Here is a 12,572-nt window from a genome sequence, read left to right on the forward strand (position 1 = left end):
CCAAGAACCAGCATTCTCACCTTCCTTACTTTTCAGACAAGGAAAAACTTTGCTGAAAGGCACAAAAATGGTTGGAAGAAGTGAGCAGCAGGGCTTCCATCTTTTGATTCTCTGTCTCCTGTTTTCTAGCTTACACAACCAGCCCCTAATAGAAAATATGAGGCCAGGGAAGCAAAGTTATGCACACTGGACACAGTGTTTCTTTAACATTTTAAGAGCTAGACAATGATTTTTTAAAAAATTTTAGGAATTTTTAATGCTTCTCTTGTGGCTCAGCTGGTAAAGAATCTGCCTGCATTGTGGAAGACCTGGGTTCAGTCTCTGAGTTAGGAAGATCCACTGGAGAAGGGAAAGGCTACCCATTCCAGTATTCTGGTCTGGAGAATTCCATGGACTGTATATCCATGGGGTTGCAAAGAGTCACAACTGAGCGACTTTCACTTTCAGGGATTTTTAATAGGATTAAGAACAGAAAAAGGTTAGAAGATTTTAACATTTTATTTTATATACCTCTGTGTTCTTTTTAAGCCTTGGGCATATATTACTATTATAAGAAATGGCGGGGGGTTGTGGGGGAAGGCCTGGGGTGAGGACAGGGAGTGAAGTAGACAGATAAGATTAAAAAAAAACCTTGGCTTGTAATTACAGTCTGGAGATGTTTGAAATGACTTTTTCCTATCATTATCTTCTTTCACATCTCTAACATCCTTAGCTAATTCTTTCTGCTCTCTTTGGGGTGTTTTGCTTTTTACATTACTAAAGCAAAATCTACTGGTCCTAATTTTTGAATCTGCAGCTGTAGCTCAAAAAGCCCTGTTTTCTTTATTTTTGTAAGCAGCAGGCCACAAGAATGGTTGGTAATTTTGCTTCAAGAGAATTCAAGTCCTGCTTTCTAAAAGGCACTTGCCAACAGTCTAGATGTTTCTATTTGAAGCCATTTGCTACAATAATCCTTGAGATTTTTTGCTTCTGGCTTTCAGGGCTGTTACTTCTAAAGGCAGATTCTTAGAACACAAGTTCATTTAGCTGCAGAATATACCCAGCCTCCTTATTGGCGCAGCTGTGCTGAGTTCCTAAATAGAGAGATGATTTCCATAGTGCATTTTATAGCACATACCACTGCTGAGGATAATCTAAATCACAAATTATTTTTATTGGTATTTATTTATTGTAAGAGAGAGAGGCATACTTGGCTGGTCTGAAAGGTAATGTTGACAGCAGCATTTTCTAATTTTGTGGCAATTTCCTTCTCATTGTTGACTTTCTCTTCAACCCCCAGAGCTTGATTTAGTTAGTGGTCTCCCAACCTAGGATAAGGATAAATACAGGTTTCCAGTGCTTATCTGGACTCTTGGAATACATGAGTATGGTATAAATTCCTCTGCTTAACTTTTGGTCAGTATTCTCATTTTTTCTTCTTATTTTATCATATTCAAGCCTTTACAACTCCTGAAACAAAAAATACAAGCATACCTAAGAGATAGCACAGGTTTGTTTCCAGATGACAGCAATGAGAGGCTTCCCAGTAGCTCTAGTGGTGAAGAACTGGCCTGCCAATGCAGGAGATATAAGAGTCATAAGTTTGATCCCTGGGTGGGGAAGATCCCCTGGGGGAGGGCATGGCTACCCACTCCAGTATTCTTGGCTGGAGAACCCCACAGACAGAGGAGCCTGGTGGGCTGTAGTCCATAGGGCTGCAAAGAGTTGGACATGACTCAAGTGACTTAGCATGCATGTACGACCACAATGCAATAGAGGGAGTCACATGAATTTTTTGGTTTCCCAGAGCATATAAACACTATGTTTACACTATATTGTAGGTTAAGTATACAGTAGCATTATATCTAAAAAAACAAAACAAAAACAAAAAACAAGGTAGATACTTTAAATTTTAAAATTCTGTATCACTAAAAAAAAAAAATACTAGCTATCATCTGAGCCTTCAGCAAGTTGTAATCTTTTTGCTGGTGGAGGATCTTGCCTTGAGGTTGATTGTTGTTCACTAGCTTAATCATGTCCTGACTCTTTGAGACCCTATGGACTGTTGCCCACCAGGGTCCTCTGTCCATGGGATTCTCCAGGCAAGAATACTGGAGTAGGTTGCCATTTCCTTCTCCAGGGGATCTTCCCAACCCAGGGATCAAACAAACAGGTCTCCTGCATCTCCTTCATTGGCAGGCAGATTCTTTACCACTGAGCCATCTGGGAAGATGATGTCAGTCTTAAAATAAGACAGTGCTGAATTTTGCCACATTGATTGACTTCTTTTCACGAATGAGTTCTCGATAGCATGCAATGCTGTTTGATAGCTTTTTACCCACCACTTTACCCTTTGAAAAGTACAACTTTTTCAAAATTGGAGTTAATCCTCTTTTCTTTTTCAGATAAAATATTATAGGTTTATTTAAAACTTAATTCTCACCTTGAGTATGCAAAATACAAACTCCACAAAATGTTCATTTTTTTACTTTGTAGTTTACAAATATACAAAATAGAAGTTTGCTTAAATTTATATTACATATTTATTAAGGCAAGGAGCTATATAGAAAAAAACATTTGTTTTGCTTAAGGCATACTTGGGAATAAACCATTGTACAAATTATTGCACATCTGAAACCACAATACATAACAGACTATATAAAAGATTAAAGTAAACCAGGTGTATTTATCTGACTTAGGTCATAAATGTAGATCGGAAGACAAAAACAGATTTTCCTTGTCAAAGTAAGCAGCAGTTTGAGAACTTGGGGCCTCATTTGGTACCTTTCGAAACAAGACTTACCAAGAACCATCGTTTAGGCTATTAAACACCATTTTCTGTACCTGAATTTCTTCCTCTTCTTCTAAGATCGTCATAATGACTTTTAGAAGGCAAACAGAATACAATGTGATCTTTATGCTTATATTGCATCAAAACAATTCAAGGGGTTCTAGTCTTCCCTCCCCCCAACTTTCAGATCTAATTTATACCCTGATATCCACAACTTCCAGTCACCCCCTTGAGGTTTTGTAAGTCCAAAATATATATATACAAGTTGGATTTAGAACTGGAACGCTAGAAGATCCAGTCACAGACCCCATCTGTTTTTTTGTTTTGTTTTTTTGAGTTTGTCTTTTGGTTTCCTGTGTCCTGATTATCCATTCACAAGTTTACTCCTTGGGAACTTCACCATGACTGTAGTGCTTTCTAGCTGGGTTCCTCCCCTCACCAGGAAGACAGTGTGAAAGGTAAAAAAGACTGAATTCTCTTCTGGCAGTGCGGGTCACATCCACTGTTTGGGGATTTAAAAGTGCCTCTTCGTGTGTAAGGGAGGTGGTCCAACCTGCAGAATGCCCAGTCGCGCTTCCGGCACTGCCCGGGGTGTCTGTCATAATGCCTGGTCAGTTCATCTGAGCGGGCAAACTTCCACCCTCGGCCATCCCAGTCACAGTGGGAAGGTTTCGCACCTGTGTGCACCTGTGTGGGGTGCGCAGGTGTGCCTTGAGATGAGAACTCTCCCTGCAGGTTTAGCCGCAGCCTGCGTAATCACAAGCGTGAGAGGCCGTCCTTTCCCAGGCCACGACCTCCTCCTCCTCTTCGGCTTGGGCTCCTCCGGCCTGCGCGAACCGGCTGGCACCAGCGCTTGGTTATGGCGCGGTGGGACGTGTGTCTGCATCTGGTCAGGCAGGCAGGGAGGGTGGCTGGGCCCAGGGTGGGGATGGAAGCCCGGGGGGAGCGGCAGGGCAGGGTGACAGTTCCTCGGGACCAGGGTCGGGGTAGCCCTGCTGGGGAGCTGCCGCCCCAGGGGAAAGTCGTGCGCAGGCAGCCGGTGGTCACTGCTGAGCGGAGGTCCAGTGCCCAAGCGGGGCTCGAGGGGCCGACCGACGGTGCACGAGGAGACAGCCTCCGGCTTGATCTCCTGGCACACGCGCGGCGGCCCACCGCTGTAGGGCCCACCACCACCGAGTGGCTGCCGTCCGGGCCGCCTGTGCGAACACCGATGACCGACGGGCTGCCGTACTGGCTGCCAGGGGCACTCAGGCGCCTTCAACACGAACGTGCCCACCAGTCCACCACCTGGCGGTGGCGGAATGCACACCGGGTCCAATTCGGGCCACCGAAGCTCGGCCAGGAAGCTGCTGGAGGGGCTCACGTCACTGATGTCCTCCAGGTTGACGGGAGCCGTCGGAGGGGGTGCAAACTCCCGGCTGCTGAGGAAGCTGCCGCCCACGCCGCCTGGCACGGCTGCGCCCGGGTCGCCCCCGGCCCGGATGGGTCGCTGAGGCTGCGCTGGCGGGGCCGCTACTCCACGGGGAGAGCAAGGATGAGGCTGATGCCTACAAGGACGCCGTGGCGGTCACGGGCTCCTGATGCGACAGCGAGCTAGAGAGGATAAGGTCCAGGTCCAGGAGACCACTGAACTCCCCCGCCTCCCTCGGGGTAGGAGGGCCGAGCTGCGGCTGCAGACTCCACCACTCTCCAGGTCGGTGGCCGCGGCCGGGGTGGCCGGGAAGCACCGGGGAAGCTGCTTCATGTAGGGGAGCTCCTTCTGCCAGCGGTCATTCGGAGCACCTCGTCCTTCCCGCCGGGCCGGACGCGAACGTGGGGAGGAACGCGAGCGGTGCCTCGCTGACGGCCACATCGGACTCGCCAGGTGGCTCATTAACGTGGGGACCCAAAAGGTCCTTGGGAGTCCGACGCGGTAGGAATATCCGAACCCCAAAGTCAACGAAGAGGAAAAAAATTTAGAAACGAAGCCAAAACCAAACCGCAAACTGCCCGAGATCCTTCTTCTTTAGATTAAATACAAAAGGGAGATGCCTTCCACATAAGGCCCCTCTTTTGGATGCTCACAGACTCTTAGATTGAAGGTTTTGGTTGACTTCCGTCTAAGTAGATCTCTCACACGTTCATTATAAATTTCTAAGTAGCTGACTTCATTTCGAAAAGACGCCTCATCCCATATGGTGGTTTCGTTTATCTGACTGAAGAGCCCTTCGCAAATCCGGGGTATTAAGCCAGAATCGCCAGAGTCTCCCATCATAGTGTATGACTTTCCTGATCCGGTTTGCCCGTATGCAAAGACACAAGCATTATAACCTTCGAACGCAGACTTCATGACATCTGTGCCAAGGGTTTTGAAAACCATTTCTTGAGAAACATAATCTGGACTTCTTTATAAGCAGAATAAAAAGAAAAGTCATAGGTGAAGGTCTTGGTCCGTTCTCTTCCTGAGTCCCCAGTCCCTCCTTCTGGTATCTTTAAGTTTGTGATGGTCGTTTTGCTTTTCTCCATTTGAATAATGAATTTGGCTTCCAAGTCCTTTTCCCTGCGATTCATGGGCCGGACCCTCATGGCCACCTTGACCGAGGCCATTGCTCATGCCGGCCGGCGGCGTGCGCTCCTGGAGTTAATCCTCTTAAACCATGCCTGTTTTTTTATGAGCTAAGTTTAGGTAATATTCTAAATTCTTTGCTGTCCTTTCAACAGTTTTCTTGACATCTTCTTCTACTTACTTACTTCTTACTTACTTACTACTTACTTACTTAGTCCTTCTACTACAGGACTTACTTCTACCGCAGAATCTACCTCTATCAGAGTAGAATACGTCTCAAGAAGCCACTTTCTTGGGGAAGTTCCCTGGTGGCCTAGTGGTTAGGATTCAGTGCTTTAACTATAGAAGCCTCATTCCATCCATGGTGGGGGAACCATCCCACGTGCTGCACAGTGTGGCCAAAGTAGAAAAAGAAGAGAGAGAGAAAGTAAGCACTTTCCTTGCTCATCCAGAAAAAGCAACTCCTCATTTGTTCAAGTTTTTTCCTGAGATTGCAACAGTTCAGTCATATATTCAGTCTCCAATTGTAATCTTAATTTCTTACTGTTTTCACCACCTCTACAGTTACTTTCTTCTGGAGAAGGAAATGGCAACCCACTCCAGTACTCTTGCTTGGAAAATCCCATGGACGGAGGAGCCTGGTGGGCTGCAGTCGATGGGGTTGTGAAGAGTCGGACATGACTGAGCGACTTCACTTTCACTTTTCACTTTCAGGTATTGGAGAAGGAAATAGCAATCCATTCCAGTGTTCTTGCCTGGAGAATCCCAGGGACGGGGGAGCTTGGTGGGCTGCCGTCTATGGGGTCGCACAGAGTCGGACACGACTGAAGTGACTTAGCATAGCATACAGTTACTTTCTACATTGAAGTCTTGAACCCCTCAAAATCATTTATGGAGGTTGGAGTCAACTTCTTCCAAACTCCTGTTAAGTTGATATTTTGACTTTAGCTATGAGTTACAAATGTTCTTAATGGCATCTAGAATGTGAATCCATTAATGTTTTTAGCTAGTTTTTCTGGATAATTTGCTAGAGCATCTGCATTAGCACTTGCTGTTTCACCTTGCACTTTGATGTCATGGAGACGGCTTCTCTTCTTTTAAACCTCATGAACCAACCTCTCTAGCCTGAAAATTTTCTCCAACAGCTTCCTCACCTCTCACAGCCTTCACAGAATTGAAGAGAGTTGGGGCTTTGCTGTGGATTAGTTTGACTTAAGGGAATGTTGTGTCTGGCTTGATCTTCTATCCAGACCACTAAAGCTGTCTCCATATCAGCAATAAGTGTGTTTTGCTCTCTTATCACTTGTGTGTTCATTGGAGTAGCATTTTTAATTTCCTTCAAGAACTTTTCCTTTTCATTTACAACTTGGCTGACTGTTTTATGCAAGAGGCCTAACTTTCAACCTATCACAGCTTTCAACATGCCTTCCTCCCTGAGCTTAATCATTTCTAGCTTTTGATTTAAAGTGAGAAATATTCATCTCTTCCTTTCCTTTGAACACTCAGAGGCCATTGTATGGTTATTAATCGGCCTCATTTCAATATTGTTGTGTCTCAGGAAGTTGAGAGGCTTGAGGACAGGGAGAGAGGTTGGGGAACTTTGGGTCAGTGGAGAAGTCAGAACACACACAGCATTATCAGTTAGGTTTGCCTTTTTGAATAGGCATGGTTTATGATGCCCCCAAACAATTACAGTAGTAACATCAAAGAGCACTGATTATAGGTCACCAAAACAATTGCAATAGTAGTGAAAAGGTTTGAAATATTGTGAGAATTACCAAAATGTGACAGAGACGTAGAGTGATTACATGATGTTGGGAAAATGTTTGCCAATATACTTGTGTGACACAGTTACCACAATCCTCCGATTTCTATAAAATACAGTTGCCTGCATACTACCATAAGAGGAGAAATGCCTGTAACCCTGCCCTGGAGACTGACGTCATCTTCTCCACCTACTTTTGTGAGTCACGTGTAAAGGTTCTGAAGGGACTTTTTAATTTCCTTTTTTAAAAAGTTATTTACCAAACACATATTCGGATATCTGAACCCATCCAGAAGCGGAGTAATCTGTCTCTTGAATTGCAAAGCCTGCTTCATTCATTTCATAGTTGTAATTTTAAGCACATACTATGGGCCAAAGGTAAAATTATGTCTGTTAAACATAACATTGACTTTCATCACATGGCGAGGAAAAGATTTTTGTAGCTATTAATATGTTTGGTGGTCATTTTGTAATATATGCAAATATTAAATCACGTTATAATGTTCTTTGTCAATTTTACCTCAATACAACAACACAAAAAGTATCTGAGAGAGTGAAAAATACTGCATAGAAGCCCTTGGATCACTCCTGAGGACTTTGGATCAGTGGAAAGAGGGGATAAGAGAAGGTGACGCTGACGAATCTGGAAGAGCCAGACATTCCCACCACTAGAAATAGTCAAATGTCACACACTCCTAGCCTTTGCTGCCTTGGGCTTCTCAGTTGCTGCTTAGGATTTTTAAATCCCTTAGTTGAGCTTTCCTGTCCTTTGCTTATTTGCTGTCCCCAGAGAACCATTTACATATAAACTCATACTTGGGTCCTTGTCTCAGCTCCATCAAAACACCAGCTATGTGACCTCACCCTAGCTCAGAGCAACTGCTCTTAGTCATTTACTTTGACCTGCAGAAGGAAGGAGTGGGACTCTTTTTAGCATTAAACTGTTGACCATGTTTAAGAGAAGAGATAGAGGTAGAATTTCATCGCAGCTTCCTTTTGGAAATGGTTGTCTCCTACTAGGAGGCCTTGGTCACACTGGTGGTGTTGCATAGTGGAAATTTCAGAGGTATCCATGTGCCTGAACCCTGCCTCTAATTAAATAACAATTACTGCGTTATGGAACTTCAGTTCAGTCAGTTCAGTCGCTCAGTCGTGTCCAACTCTTCGCAACCCCGTGGACTGCAGCATGCCAGTCTTCCCTGTCCATTACCAACTCCCGGAGCCTGCTCAAACTCAAGTCCATCAAGTCGCTGATACCATCCAACCATCTCATCCTCTGTTTTCCCCTTCTCCTCCCACCTTCAATCTTTACCAGCATCAGGGTCTTTTTCAATAAGTCAGCTCTTCGCATCAGGTAGCCAAAGTATTAGAGCTTCAGCTTCAGCATCAGTCCTTCCAATGAACACCCAGGGCTGATTTCCTTTAGGATTGACTGGTTGGATCTCCTTGCAGTCCAGGGGACTCTCAAGCGTCTCCTCCAACACCACAATTCAGACGTATCAATTCTTTAGTGCTCAGCTTTCTTTATGGTCCAACTCTCACATCCATATGTGACCACTGGAAAAACCATAGCTTTGACTAGATGGACCTTTGTTGACAAAGTAATGTCTCTGCTTTTTAATGTGCTGTCTAGGTTGGTCATAGCTTTTCTTTCAAGGAGCAAGTGTCTTTTAATTTCATGGCTGCAGTCACCATCTCCTGTGATTTTGGAACCCAAGAAAAGAAATTCTCTCACTGTTTCCATTGTTTCCTCATCTATTTGCCATGAAGTGATGGGACCAGATGCCATGATCTTTGAATGTTGATCTCAGCTTTTTCACCGTCCTCTTTCACCTTCATCAAGAGGCTCCTCAGTTCCTCTTCGCTTTCTGCCATAAGGGTGCTGTCATGGAACTTGGGGGTGAGTATTTCTGAAAAGCACACCAGCTGATAGATAGCCAGTGTTGGGAACCATTGGTAGTGAAAGCATCAAGCATTGAGAGGGACAGACATGGGTATAAAATCCAGAATTTACCACTTACTAGTTGTAAAGCCATGAGCGAGTCATTTTTTTCTCTCTTAGCTTCAATTTCCTTTCTGAAAAATGGGGACAAAATTGGACCTCCCTCAATGTAGTTTTGTAGCACATAGTAGATACTCAGTGAATGGTAGTTACTGAGATGAGTCTAGAGCTATTCTGTCCAAATGATAGTCATTAGCTGTATGTGATGGTTTAAAATGAGAAAGTTAAAAAGTTTGTTCCCAAGTCGCAGTAGCCACATTTCAAGTGCTCAGCAGACACCTGTGGCTAGTGGTTGCTGTATCAGACTAGGATGTTTAATGTCCTGTCCTTCATCCCTGAAAGTCCCTTAGATGGAAGATGATAGCCTACAGGGTCTGCTTCACTAAGAGCTATGTTTACTTGAGAGAATTCATTTTTAATTCTGTTCTGGAAAACCCACTACATTTGTTTCTGTTGGGTAAGCAGCAGGCCTTTTGGCTTGAGCAGAGATGTGAGGGAAATCCATGAGCCAGCTCTTCTGTGAAGACTTTTTCTCTTATTCCTATATACCTGTATATGAGTTTACCTAGAAGTGAACAAACAAGTGGGAGAAGATCTAATCAATTGTCAAATAAGAATCTCTCTTTCCTCCCTACCCCAAAGGCTCTGAGGCCACATTTAGCATTTAGTCCATTTTTTGAATTAGAATATTACTTTTTCCTCCCCTATTTTTAAGCACCACGGATACTATTAGTGAAGCTGTGTGTGTGTGTGTGTGTGCGCACGCATTCATACATGTGTGTTACGGAAGAGAAAGGGACCAAGGGGGAAGAGTTAGCACTGGTAAGAGATGTCACTAAATATCGGTCAGTGGGAAAAGAAAGGCCACAGATAGGATGTGTTTTATGATTTTATTATCAGTCATGTTTATTTCGGGCTTCCCTCGTGGCTCAGTGGTGAAGAATCTGCCTGCCAATTCAAGAGACACAGATTGGATCCCTGGATCAGGAAGATCCCCTGGAGAAGGATATGGCAACCCATTCCCATATTGCTGCCTGGAAAATCCCACAGACACAAGGAACTGGGAGGACTACAGTCCATGGTGCAGCAAGAGTCTGACCTGATTTAGCAACTAAATAACAATAACAATGTTTCTTTCAGGTATTTTGTTATCTCTTCCATTCTAAAAATTCTGTGGTGTCATTTTGATTTGCCCACATGGATAAGAGTCACAGACTCTGAAGGCAGACCTCATGAGTCCAAACCATGCTCCGGTATTTAACCATTGAATGACCTCAAATCTCAGTTTCTCCATTTACAAAATGAATATAAATTCATCTGCACGTCATAGGATTATTTCAAGGATTAAAGGAAAGAATACGTGTAAAATTCTTAGTATCCAGTGTCTAACACTGGATAGATGCTGCTGCTGCTGCTGCGTCACTTCAGCCGTGTCCGACTCTGTGCGACCCCATAGACGGCAGCCCACCAGGCTCCGCCGGCCCTGGGATTCTCCAGGCAAGAACACTGGAATGGGTTGTCATTGCCTTCTCCAGGATAGATGCTCAATGAATTAAAAAAATTATTTAGAGAAAAGAAGGATATTTTATTGTCAGTAAGCAAATGATATGATGCTTTTAACTTCAACGAGTTTAAAATGTATCTTTCTCAACAGGAGTTTTAAAAGGTGATGCTCTCAGCCCTTAGTCTTATCTTCTAGAATGAGTAGGCCTCTTTGTTTCTCAAAGAACATTTATAGTTTCTGTGTTACATAAATGTTCTACTTGTTCCACTGGCACAAAGACAGAAATATAGATCAATGGAACAGAATAGAAAGCCCAGAGATAAATCCACGAACCTATGGACACCTTATCTTCGACAAAGGAGGCAAGAATATACAATGGATAAAAGACAATCTCTTTAACAAGTGGTGCTGGGAAAACTGGTCAACCACTTGTAAAAGAATGAAACTAGAACACTTTCTAACACCATACACTGTACTTGTTTAGTTAAGCACAGGCCTAGCAGCTTGGGGAGTGTCAAAGTCTGAAGAGCAAATGAGTTGTTGATTTGAGCTTCTGTGCTAATAAAACCAAGCAGTCTTACAAACAAGGGAAGTAGTGGTTCTTGAAGAAAAAGGGACCACAATCTATCTCTTAAATTCACTTTGTATTTGTTTTGTCTTCCTGCAATGATGTTTTTGTTGGCAAAGTTACTTTATTATTTTTTTAAATCTGAAAACATGGCATGTCTTTTGGGTTTTTTATTACTTAGATATTTCACACTCTTTGGTTTTGTTATGCAGTGTGACATACTTTAAAAACTAACTCCCCAGGAAGTGGAAAGTGTTATCATTTATTTTTAGTAAGGAAGCTGTATTGGTTCTTATAGCTGCTTTCCCAGCTGAAATAATATTGCAGATTGGTGCTATTTGAATACTGTTAATTGCTTAAAGTTCTTAAACTAAGCTTGATTAGCTAGAATCCAAACAGTAAACCCAAGAGACCAGACTTTTGATAAGATGAACACGCTGCTAACCTTATACATTCCCTTTGGATTATCTTCCAATGGTATGAAGTGTTACACTAAAAATGTTTTTTTATATTGAGAAAGACTTTAGGAAAAATTATTTGGGGTATTTGAAACCAAGTTAAAGGTTGTTATATCCAAATTAATAGATAATTATTGGTAATTTTGGCCTTATATCATTTAGTTCATGAGAGTTTATTTTAACAGTAAAAGTGAACCAGTTCATAACAGAAAGTCCTCATTTATAAAATCGCATTATGCCCTATCATTTCTATTAGGGCCACTACAAACAAACAGGAGTAACTTGAACAAGGGAATAATAAATAAAGCTTTTAATAAATAAAAAAATAAGGCTTTTAATAATAAATAAATAAAATAAATAAAAAATAAATAATAAACAAATAAATAATAAATAAATACAATAATAAATAAATACAATAATAAAGTTTTTAATAAATAAAATGTAGTGCATGCTCTTTTTTAGGCACCTTAAAATCTCAAAACTAAAAAGCTTTTTAGGGTAAAACTCCACTTTTATTCAGCATTTAATATAATCATTGCAAAAAAAAAAACCTACTAAAATTTCTTCCATTTCCCAGCTTCTAGGGCGTCTATATTAAAATTAACCTTGCTTGAGGTGTTTTATATTATAACTTTTAAACTGTTTTATGTAAATATTGTTCATGTGAACTATGCCATTCCCTTAACCATAGAAATGGAGTCTGGGACACAACAAAAATGACCAGTATGTAGTATCATATCCAACGAGTCAGAATACAATCTGACTATACAATAGAGTGCTAACAACATACTTTGTGTACTTAGACAAATATTTTAACTCTCTGTGACATCTATGGATAAGGAAATTTTCTTATCAATGAAGTCCAGGGGGTCAGTTAATTTTCTAAAGTTCTTTCCAGCCCAGAAATTTAATAATAAGGTAAATTTTTATAAAATTAAAATGGTTTTATTGTTTTCTTGC

At 42.3% G+C, this 12,572-nt stretch overlaps 1 pseudogene; it reads right to left on the reverse strand.

Moving 5' to 3' along the window:
- Positions 1-3,048: 3,048 nt before the first annotated feature.
- On the reverse strand, positions 3,049-4,722 carry LOC122700827 (annotated as a pseudogene).
- Positions 4,723-12,572: the final 7,850 nt, after the last annotated feature.

This window comes from Cervus elaphus, chromosome 9 (genome assembly GCF_910594005.1).
Source record: "Cervus elaphus chromosome 9, mCerEla1.1, whole genome shotgun sequence".
NCBI classification, from domain to species: domain Eukaryota; kingdom Metazoa; phylum Chordata; class Mammalia; order Artiodactyla; family Cervidae; genus Cervus; species Cervus elaphus.